The following is a 12,340-nucleotide window of genomic DNA, read 5'->3' as shown; positions in this document are numbered from 1 at the left end:
CCATTCAGCGACTACATTGATTCAATGTTGGATTAAAAAGGAAAAAAAAAACAAAAAGAGCATGAGGACTAAGCATTGTAAATTAATCCAGGATTTGGGGTATTTTAGGTTAACAATGAACATATTATTTGTGTGTTGTTCTGTCATGTTTAACCAACGTACTGTCTTTTGGTGCTCTGGGAAGAGAGAGTTTGAGACTCAGGGTAATGAAGCAGTTTCCTGATGTAGTAATTTACAGGAAAAGACTGCTTTACTCCAAAATGTTTTAGCAAGACCCAGGCACTTGGGTTATCAAATCAGGTCTCCAGAAAGACATCTGATACCTGAGGAGGGACTGTCATGTATATCCTATTTATAGCATGGTATTTTCTACTTCCTCTAAATGAGATCTGTACTGCATGTGCAAATTGCTCAGTGCCTGGAGGCCAGAGAAAATAGCACCAAAACTTCTTCTTGCTAAAGGAATGGAAATTACCTTATTTGCTTTCCAAGGTTTCAGGAACCTGAGAGAGAGCTCTGAAATATATAAGGACATAACATATTCTGATCTGCCCTGTGCCAGTGCCTAAATGCATCACAGAATGACCAATCCTAGATCAACATTCCTGGCAATACCCTTATGTAGAAACAAAGTCTCAGCACTGCTGTATTTTCTGCTTCCAGACAGAAGGAAGGCAGATTTTGCCCAATAGTTAACAGCACCATTGATCTAAAAGCAGGTCTGCTACTTCATTGCAATTCAGGTGCCCTTCATCTTTCTGACACAGTCTTTGTTCTCTTGGATATTACCGTGTCCCACGAGCTATTTGCAAACCCCACAATGATAAGCAGTAATGAGAGGAAAGAATGGAATCAGCATCGTTGTGTCTGCCTAGTAACCAGCCAGGAGACATTTTGAATGTAAGCCATGCTCTTAAATTTGCAAACTGCATGAAAAAAATAAGTGGAGGAAAGAAGGAAGAAACTAGAACAGTCAGATCAAGATCAAATTCTCCAGCATTAGAAGTTTTTGCTCATGCCAGTGGGTTTTATACACAGGCTTAATTAAGTTGTCTGAAAAAGAGACACCAAAGACTATATAGCAGCAAAATCTGGTGGTAGCTGTACTTCTCTTCATGTTAATTTTTGGAGCTTGAAAAATCTGGTTTTTGTTTCAATGCTTTCAAACACAGTCTGTTTTATTTACCATATTTCACTGATAATTATTTCATGAAGTCACTTTTATACAAGTGGTTACTGGATGATTATGCTCCAGATGTCTATTAAAGTTGATGAACGTATTTTGGTATTAACATTCTGTAGAATATAAAACAGTTGCAAAAGGACAGATGGCCTCTTGTAATTACTATTTCTGATAATTATTTGTATTTCTCTTTTGTCTAGAATTCCAAAGAGATGAGAAGATTGCTGTGTGAGGTGCTGCTTATCCCCAGTGAAAGAGATGATTCCTGGATGAGGAAAGAGCAATTTGATAGGTAAGAGGGAGAGAAAAGATTTATTTTCTGTTATTGTACAGATAAGATGCTGAAGAATAAAAACGAGAAGACCTCGGGTACATTTCTACTAGCAAACTAAAGAGCACCAGAGATTTTTCTCCTAAATCAAAGATATAATGTGCTTTTTTTGTGTCCTGTGTGACCTGGCACGGATAAGGGACAGGGACCACAAAACCATGGATAACTGCAAAGAATAAATTTATTTTCATTACCTTGTCAAACAGGGGATCCCTAAAGCAGCACCTGGGCAGAGGCACATAGGTGAGGATGCAGGCACCATGGAGCTTGATCCATGCTGGAAGACCAAGAAATTTGCTGTTTTCACCTGTATTCCAGGCATCCACTCAGATGTAATTTATTCCTGGGCTCTGATTTTTCCACAGAAGGGGAGAAATCACAAGCATGTTTGATAGGGTACCTCTAAGCCAAAAGCCTGTGTTATATAAATACAGATGTTCTATTTGTCCAACAGACAAGGCCAAACAACAACCAGTATAATATGTGTGGGTTTTGACACCTCAGCTGCAAGTCACTTGAGCATGTTTACAATCTTTCTTGCCCATCTTCCATTCTTTTCTCACATGTCCCCACTCTTAAACACTCCTAGCCTCCAAAGATAGACATCTGAATTAGTGTCTGGCTAATGCTGACTTTCAAATTGTGCCCAGAAGTTTTCTGGAAGAGCCAGACTGGGGAAAATAAAACAAGTTTCAACAAGTTGTTTAATGATTTAAAACAGAGTAGGCTGAATTGTAGTGCCCCAGTGTTACCCTTTTTGTGCATGGTGCTGTAGCACCATTTTAGCATGGGATCAAATTGACACAACATTGACATCTGGCAATGTAATTTTCCACTTAGATGTTCTTAGTCTAGTGGAAATACTATAAAAATACTTATCCCACCATCTAAGGGATTAAAGTCAGGTTTTTCCTGCTTTGGCAAAAGAATTAATGCAACCAGACCTTCACCTTCTGTTTAGAGTTTGCAAAAGCACTGAAATCAGTATTTTTTGTGCTTTTGAAGAAGATGAGATGATCCCAGAGTAAATTTGGTAGGGAAAGTTAGGCATGCAAACTTCATTAAAGAAATATTTTTAAAATAGACATTTGGGAAAATAAATGGGTTCTATTTAGACACTGAAATTGGACCAATTATCTGACATCCTTTCTGCAACAGCTGCATCCAAAATGTTTTAAGTAATTTTTAGTGTTTTGACAAAAAGACAATCCTTAAACTTTTTATTGGAACTTGGATTAGTGAGGGAGAGAATGTCTCCAAGGATGGAGATTCGAGATCTTCTGCAGGTACCTAGGGTAAAGTTCTGATCACTCTCATGGTAAAAAATAATTTCCTTATATTGAGTTTGAATTCTGCATGTTGCAGATTGGATCCACAGTTTCTCATACTGTGCACTGCACTCTGAAAAGTCTCTGGGTCTTCTCTATATCCTCCAGTCAGAGAGATGCAGACAGTAAAAAAATCACTCCTGAAGATTTCTCTTGTTTTAATTCACACAAACTCAGTTTCCTCTATTTCTTCTTTTACACCTGCTCGCCATCCATCTTGAGGGTTCATCCACCCTGACTCCACGCAGTGAGTCCCCCCCCCACTGGACTCAGACCAGTATCTCCACTCCTGCCTTTCACTGGACATGGTTCACCAGATGGGTGTAACAAGTGCTGACAGGAAGAGAAGGATTTAACAAGGCATGATGGCTGAACTCTGGCTAATGCAGCCCAGGAGGCTTTTGCCTTCTTTATTAGAAGGGCACATTGCTGGTCCCTGGTCGGCCTGTGCTTCATCAGGACCCTCAGCTGCTCATCTCCAAAGCTGCTTCTCAGAAGTCACAGCCCCCATCTTTGCCCCGGGGACAGGACTTTGTTTTTGCCTTTGTTGAACTTCATGAAGCTCCTGTCAGCCCATATCTCCAGCCTGGCAAGGTCTTCTTGAATAGCAAATATCTTCTGCAAACATGCTGAGAGAGAGCTCTGGCACATCATACAGTTCATTAATAAAGTGGTTAGGCAGCAGCCACTGGCCTCAGAATGGATCCCTATGGGATCTCACCAGGAACCAGCCACCAGCTGGACTTAGCACTTCCAATCACTTGCTGTTCAACATTTTTCCTTTTCTAGTTATGTCAAATCTGTTCTGAATAAGGAAAAAATAAAAAAGGAAGAATTAATTTCGTGAGAGTAACATAACATATGTGAAAAAAATGATCAAAAATATGTCCATAGCAATTAGTGGCCAGCTCTGAAATGAAGAAGTAAACTGATATTAATAATGTTTATGTTGGGTTCTGTTTCCAGTGCCTCTGCTGATAGGATAACCTTGGATTAATCACACACTGAGTATTTTTTCATTTATAATGATAAAACTTTTGAATAAACCAATTAATATTATTGACAATACCAGTATATTAAAGATGTTGTCATACCTGTTACTAGTCTACAACAGTCTTTATCTGTTCTGTAAATTCAGTCAACTCAGACTAAACTGGGTTAGTGAAGCAAGCCAAACAATCCACTAGGATGGTCCATTTCTGTCTGTGAATACTTCTGCAGTTTGCTTTCAGCTAGAAAACAGTTTAAGTGTATGTGAATTCAGCATCAGGATTTCAGAGCAGTAATGTTTCTCAACTTTAAATTTGCTTATGCTGAAGCAGAACATTGTTGGTTTGGTTTTTTTTCCCATTTCCCCTTATTATCCCTATTTGAATGGTATAGAGAGAACACAAGAGAAAGGCACCCTGCTGAGTTATTTCATAAGCTTAAGAAAATGATCTGTCCTTGCCTGGACAGAAGAGGGCTGATAACAAAAGCCATTCCTGGGAAATATTCAGGTACATTCCTAAATATATCACGAGGGTGAACATTTGCCATCCATAAAGTTAACTACATCTATAAATCAGTTATAATACCTAGGCTCTAAGGGGTGGGTGTGCATTCTCTCCACCACCTTAAAAGCTCTGCTTGTGGTACAAATTATGACCTAATTATAAACACAGTATAAAACTCTGGTGCAAACATTTGTTTTCCTCCAGCAAAGCATCTGAAAGCAGCCACGAGCAGAAGCAGTGGTGCTGCTGGTAGCAGGTTTCCTGTTCAGACACCATCCCCTGATCATGCTTGATGTCATTCCCATTATATCTGACTCCTGTCACTCCTCTAGGCCAGCACCAGAAACTTGCAGCAACAGCCAAAATATCCCACTAATGTGAGCCAAAAATCATTTTATCAAACTGTCTGTTGTCCCATGGCATCTTGCCTGACTTTTCTATTTGCTGCCTCTGAGTTAGACTTTGGGAGATGTCTTTTGGAATGGAACATCCGATTTTCAAAGCAAGAGTGAAGCAGTATCATCCACGTTGCACTGCTGCTTGTGTGAACTCCTTTTAAGTGAACTCCATTCCAGATCTCACAGGGCACTTTCCTGCCTGTCTTGCCTCTTAACTCTGTTCCTCTCCTCTCCTTCTCCAGTGCTCTGTCACTTCTGTTTCATGCCACATTTATTAGATTTCTTTTAGCAGCACTGTCTGCTCAAGTAAGAAATGTAGTCACTGTGCCCTCCACTATTAATTTTAATTCATTTTAATGCTTACACAATTCCTCCCTTCAATGGTTTGGCCTAAATATCTGTTTTCCTTTGGATCAAAGACCTTCCCATACTTAATAATCCAGTTTAATTTTCGTTTTTGCTTTATAATGAATGTATTTACTGGAAAATGAAGACAACAGACCTTTAAAATTTGCTCTCTTCATCTCATTTGATCTTCATCTCTCAGACTGGCTTTCTTTACACAGGTTGACAAGTAAAATGTATGCCTATATGTTGTATGTACATACAAATAGGCAAACATATATTCCTGAAACACAGGAGTGAAAATGCTGCCTGAATACAGCAAGGTTAGAAATCCACCACATCTTAGGTCTGATCTAGTAAGCCCAAAGTAACCAATTCTTTCAGATTTAAACGGGGTTTTTAACATCAACACACTGGATGGCTTGGTTGTTTTTAGGATTAGTCTTTCTTGGTTAACTTGGATACAAGTTATTGGAAATTCTATGTTGTTATGGAGAGCTTTGGGGTCTACCAAGGGGAAAGATTTGTGAACTGAAACAGGATGATAACTCAGCATCATATACAAAGCAGCACTATTGCTTAGATGTGCTAGAGGTGTGCTAGTAACAGAAAAAGGAGAAAAATTGCTGAGGGAAATGGCACGTGGGAGGCTGGAAGAGTATCAAGACAGCATTAGACTGCAGTCCATCTCCTTTAAACTGTGTAACTATAAAGGCTACCTTCTGTATATATTTAATTGCTGAATTAGCCTGAAGATAATAAAAGCATATGCTTGCCCCCCTGTGGAAAAAAAGTCTCTTTCAGGTATTCCAGTCTCAGGAATCAAACACTCAGGAGTCTATCATCAGCTGAAACTGAATTTCAGAAGGACCATTTCTATCTTTAGAGGATTACTCTATTTGTAGCTTATAAGTACAGACTTCACCCACCCCTATAAGGGCAGTAAACATTGTGCCAAGTTTTCACAGCCTGCACTGGAACAGCACATAAATGAGTTTACCCACTTCTTTCTTTGCCACCACACCAGGGAATGACATTTTCCTCTTAACCAGTGTGGGGGAGTTACATCTGCTGGAGGTACCTGGCCAGCATATTACACAACACTGATATAAATGTTTTACTCAGAAATTAGTGCCAGTAGAATTCTGTACAATGTTTAGACCAGGAAATGGAAGGGAAAGCCAGTTAAATAAGATGCTTAAGTCATTAAATGTTTCCATTATAAATATTTATCTTCGGAAACTAACCACACTGCTATTCCCTGAATGTCATCAGCTATTAATTGTATATGTGATTGTAAACACACTTCTGATGTTTCCTATGCATTTTGGGCTCTAAAGGCTGAGAACAGTCGAAAAGAAGTCAAAATTTGTTTCCAAATAGCTTGTTCACTAGACAGATTTCCTTAATAGCTTTTTCCTTGGAAGGATTTGAAATTGCACCACATCAAATGTCGAAGCAACCGTCTCAGAGATGAATTTGAAACATTCAAGATGAAGGGGACTCCAGTAAGTCTTCACAAACTTGTGGATGGGTAATCTTGCTGTATAAATTTCCTAAGTAACCACATATGAGCACAAAAATGCCTATTTCAAGCAACAGTAAATGTCCATTTTTAGCAGCGTGCTGTCACCAACAACAACTGCAAGTAAATACATACTGTGTAAGAGTATAACAAAAAGCTAAGTAAATTATATTTTCCCCTCATGGTATGCCAGCCACTGGAAAGAGCTCTCAGCACCACTTCTGTTCCATATAGGCTATGCCAGTGACAATATGGTCATCCTTTATATCAATAAATATGAATTATTTGTTCAGTGGTGAGGCTGATTGTATTCACTCTATTTTACAGCCTTTGCATCCCTCAGCCTTTCTTTACATGGCAGGGCCATTGGCCCCCAGCTGCACCAGGCTAAATGATGTCTCTCAAGCCACAGGAATCCTGTCATAGAGGATTCCTGCCCTGGACCATGTAATAACAGGAGACTAAGTCATGGAAATGAACTCTTGTATGGAACAGAACACCATGGGAGCTTCACCAGGCATCTTACACCATGTGGTGCATGTCCTTTATAACATTCTACAATCAGTGTTCTGCCATGGCTGTCTCCTGGCTGCCAGGTAATACTGGTGGTAGGATATTTACTTAAATTTAAACAAAAATACTTGTCTTATACGCATTCCAAATATGACTGCCACATTGGATGATCAGATAGAGAGGATAAAATCAGTTGCATCATCCAGCAGAGAATTAATTGTAGAATTAGAAAATGGTTCGTTGAATAAAATATTGGATTTTCTCTGGTTGGTTGGCCTCTGTCTTGCAAAGTATAATTGTGATTGTAGTGATAATTGTGATTATGATACTTGCTTTAAGCTGTGTAAAAAATCTGATTGTAAATGCAACACAAGGAGCAAATGTTCTGTTTGTAAAGAAGCAAAGTGAGGCTTATGAAGGCTGGTGGAGAAAACAAGCTTCAAAAGCCCCAAAGAGGGGAAATGTTGCCAGAGGGAGAACTATTTGCCCAGCTGGTGGAAAATACAGTGCTTATTCCATGGGATCATGTTAAACATTAAACCAAGAAAGGAACAAGAATGGGCACTTGGTTAACCCAATGTCTCACAAAACAGTGAACCAGACCAGTTATGCCAACTCAGCCCAGTATTTGGGAAGTGACACCAAGTGCATGGAGAACTTTGGAATTGACAACCACCAAGGACCACTGGAGAGACCTCAGGATAAGAGAATGCACAGGTCAAGGGGAGGGCAAATGTTAAAGACTTCAGATAAATGATTGCTATACGCATGTTTCTTCTGGGAAAAATTATGAATATGCATGTAAATTATAGTATTTCAACAGGAGATTTTTCTGTACTCAGCATGTACAATAGGTGGAGATTTTCTCAAGCTATAATAAAGAATTCCTGCTCCTTAATGCAACGTTGGTATTGAGGAGTTTGTTCTGCCAGTTTCAGCAACATCTTAATGCCACATCTGCACGTCTTTTAGATATCTCTAAGGATGGTGACTTGACCATTTCCCTGAACATCCTCTTCCAATGCCCTTCACAGTGCCCCTTTGGTGGAGATTTTTTCCTAATATCCAAACTAAACTTTCTCTGGCACATCATGAAATTATTTCCTCTTACCTGATTATTTACTTGAGAAGAGACTGAACCCCAGCTCGTTACATCCTCCTTTCAGTGGTTGTAGACAGTGAGAATGTTCCCTTTGAGCCTCCCTTTCTCCAGGCTAAACACCCCAAACTCCCTTTAGCTGCTCCTCATCAGACTTGTGCTCCAGAGCCTTCACCAGCTTTGTTGCTCTTCTTTGAATGGGATGACCACAGGTTTCTGGACAGGGAGTCAAATAACCACTCTCTGCCTTAGGTTTGAGAGGCACAAGGACAGTCAGGGGTAGTGCAAAACAACGGGGAGAGCTTGAAGTGAAGGCCAAAACCTCAGTCTTAAGCTCAGCGCAAGCTTGGCAGCACTGTAGAGGGAGAGGAGAGAAAGCCAAGTGTTAGACTGATAGATTTTCTTTTCAGTAGTGGGACCCCAATGTCCCTTCAATTGTGTCCTTAGCCACTTTGCTAATGTTCAGGACTTTCAGGGGGCATTTATACCTTTAAATGACCTCTCAGCTGCAAAAGAATCATGCAGCCTGCATGTTAATCAGTCACATCTCAGCAGTGTAATTGTGTATGGAGCAGACAAGTCCAGGAAAGCTTTGTAAGTTCACAGCACATGGAATCCTGGCATTTCCCTCTCCTACCTTCTAATTGGTGCTTTATCAATTGTATCTACTCCCCTCCCTGAAACAACTGCCCTATTAATATTTTACTTGGAATGGATTTCTTGTGAAGGTGACAATGTCTGTGTGTCTGTTTCTGTGTCTGCTTATCAGAGAATTGCAATGTCAGTGGAGCACTGCTAAACTGTGTATTTGAAAAAAATAAAAAACAAACCAGATTTTCAAATTTTCACATTTACAGAAACACTTCTTCATATCATTTTGTTTGAACAGTCTCATCCTTTACCTTTATTTATAAAAATAATAATAGTTAGTTTGTAATTAAAAGAGGTTTTGTAAACAAACACCAACTTTTAATTTCCAAAACCTCTAAAGTGTTAAAATTTGGTGTTTTGATGTTTTTTTTCTCTCGATTTTTGAAACAAAATTTCATCAAAATCAATGGGGCTTGAATATTTAAAGTATTGACTAAAGTTCCTGGAAAATATCAATGAGCAAGTACAATCACACTCAGCATCTTGGAAGAAATAACTGACTATAGAAATTTGTGTGAGGCATTCCTGTAAAAACAAACCACAGATCTGTTGCTGTCTGCTGTTAAAATCTGGTGAGTATCTCTGCAGATTGCAAAGGTTCCTGCAGTTTTCAGTTCCTCTGTTCTGTGCTGCACAGCTCTTTACTTAGCACTAAATCTGCCTATAATGATCTCGCTTGTGTATAATTACTGTTCATGTGCACTTTTGGTGCTTTGTCATCACTCCTAAAGATTGAATAACATCTCTTAGGATAAGGAATAAAGTAGAAGGAATGAAATTGTTCTGTCATTTGGAGGTATGCCATGGCTCACATGAATATCACTTGGTGCTGCCAGAAAATCTGGAAGTTGAACCTTATCCCCAATCCCTCTCTCTCCACTGAATTGATTTCTCACAAGCCTTGCTCTCGAGATTTTCATCTCCAGGTTTTGAAATCACTAGAATGATTTTGGCATTTCTTCCAGGACAAGGTCATAAAACCTCAAGGTCTCTGAAAGGCTGTGAAGGCTGTCTGTGTGTAGCCTACGAGCTGAGCTTCTACACAACATTAAGAGATCATCACATCAGTCAGCTGAAACCTCATATTCCCATATGGAAGGGCACTCAGTGCTATTGGAAACTACTACTCCAGCTAAACAAATGAAACCTGTTCTGTGCTGAAATACAACCTAAAAATATATGTGGTGCTACCAGCTGCCCTGGTTGCAAAAAGAATACACATTTGTACTTCATTGAGGCTGAAATCATTCCTTCAGATTGTCATTAAATATTATTAGAGATGTGGTTTAGTGGTAAATTTGGCAGTGCTGGGCTGGAGGTTGGACTCAATGGGCTTAGAGGTCTTTTTCAGTCTTTTTCAACCTTAATGATTCTGTGATACTGAAAGTTTAGATTTCATTAGACAAGCATTTGACATTTCAGAATATTTGATCTTTCTCAAAAGATTAGGAAATTTCTCTTAAAAATTACTTTGAAAAATGAGTGTATGAGATACATGATGACATTTCTGATTTTTTTTTTTCCGTTTTTGGTGACCTTTATGAAAAAGACAGATTTTGCAAATTCTTGTGTGGCAACTTCCTGCATTCAAGAATTGGGAGTCCCCTTTCCTCTTCCAGCTGGCAGGCCATGCTGGTTTTCCAGCACAGCCAGTACTGAAAGAATGTTACGTGCAAACAACATTTGATTTCCCCAGAGATATCTCAGGGAGAGTGAATAATCCTCTTGCACGGCCTGCAAAGGGAACTAAGATGCCACCTTGAAGGGCACAGTTGATTCTTGGACATCCAAAACTCAAAGAGATGAATGTCACTCAGGGAAACCAAGGGAATTGACATACCTCTATGAGTAAAACTTAGACAAAGAGCTGCAGTATTAAATCCATACTATATTTTCACCTTCAAAACTAGATTGAAACCACCTAAGTGATCTGAAAGGTGAGGTCAGAAACAAAGAGGTTGCAGGTGAGGAAAGAAATATCTGGCATCAAAAAGATTCTCATATTTAATTTTAAGTAGGAAAGAATCACGTCAAGATAAAACCTGACATATCTCAAATATTTCAGTTGTTACAAGAGAAAGGTAAGTCTATCTTTTCATCTCCTGAAGAAGTTTGCTTGTTTCTCTTTCCTTTTAGCAAATAAATAAATAAATAAATAAATAACTTTTTCAGTCCGACATCAGATTTGCTATCTGACTAAATTGGTTTGGAGTTCCTTATCAAAATATTCTGGGAAACTCATACAAATGCAGTATACATTAGAAATGTCAGAATACCATCTGTGAGCAGAAAAGAAAGAACAGCATGGGAACAGAAAGGAAATATCCGTGGGGTGGTTTTAATTTAGGATGCCAATACACCGATTTCTAAAATTCAATCAAAGCATAAGTGTTGGAGGTAAAGGAAATGCTGCACCTCATAAGTAAATGCTTTGTATAATCAGCAACTTTACGAAGAGGTTCATGGGGTGCTGGGTTTTTTTTAATCTTAAATTTTCTATCAGCATCAAAACAAATACCCTGAACTCTCACCAAAATGCATGAACTAACTTGTTTTCCAGCCCTCCTGACTTTAACAATTGTCTGTTGCTTGAGAATTTAATTCACAATGGTAATTAAAAACTCATTCTGCACATCTTATGTATTTCAGTAATCTTTGGAATTAGAATATAAAAACAGTGTCTTCACTGCAGGCCAAATACTCAAACTGTAGATGTCCAGAAGAGGCCTCAGGAGTGATTAAACTGAGAGATCTTAATTAATCTGACTTCTTTATTGCCAGACATCTAGAGAAGAAAATCCAGCTTTATGTTGATTGTTGTCATCTTCAGCATGAGGTAGCCCCAGTCTGTAAGAAATCAGAAACAGACAAACAAACAAAAAAATTGTTAATTCCATGCTGTAAGGCAATTCTGTCCATCCACAGAAAACAGGAGATCGATTCTGGATTTCAAGACAGAAAATTATTTCAAACCACTGCAAAGGATGGGTGAGTACTGAAACAATCAATGAAGAGAAATAAAATCAGCTTTACAACATATTCAAAATATTTGCTTTGAGTTTGACTTTCCTGTAATGCAAGTGAAAAATCTGAGTTAGTCATTTTGAAATGAAGCAATAAACATTTTGTCACTCTAAAAGCGCCAGCCTAGGGCACGATGATTTGATGTTGCTATGCCTATTTTACTAAGCGAAATCCAATAGAAAGCAGATTTGTTTAATGACTTTTATTTTCCTAATGCCATTTAGTTTCCCTGAGGTTTCTGTACGTTTTTCTGTACTGCAGACTCTCTTCAAACTAGAAGAAATTCTGGAGTGAAGATCTTCTGGAAAGAGACTTTAGCAACTGATCCACGTCATTGTCAGTGTGCACAGAATTATTTCATTCAAGAGATCAATGGACTGAGTCGAAACCAAGGTATTGGAACAGGATCATTAGCTTATGGCTTATCTAAATTCTGTTTAAGAGGTC

At 38.8% G+C, this 12,340-nt stretch overlaps 1 long non-coding RNA gene across 1 annotated transcript in view; it reads right to left on the bottom strand.

The window, feature by feature from the left end:
- Positions 1 to 10,851: 10,851 nt before the first annotated feature.
- The window catches only part of LOC148224526 (uncharacterized), a 50,819-nt gene continuing 49,330 nt past the window's right edge, over positions 10,852 to 12,340 (bottom strand). The window contains exon 2 of the long non-coding RNA XR_015802925.1: positions 10,852 to 11,716. This is a non-coding gene — a long non-coding RNA (uncharacterized LOC148224526). The remainder of the gene's footprint in view (positions 11,717 to 12,340) is intronic.

The sequence above is a fragment of the Sturnus vulgaris genome, chromosome 3 (assembly GCF_052056855.1).
Source record: "Sturnus vulgaris isolate bStuVul1 chromosome 3, bStuVul1.hap1, whole genome shotgun sequence".
NCBI classification, from domain to species: domain Eukaryota; kingdom Metazoa; phylum Chordata; class Aves; order Passeriformes; family Sturnidae; genus Sturnus; species Sturnus vulgaris.
This window is presented reverse-complemented; position numbering and strand designations above follow the sequence as displayed.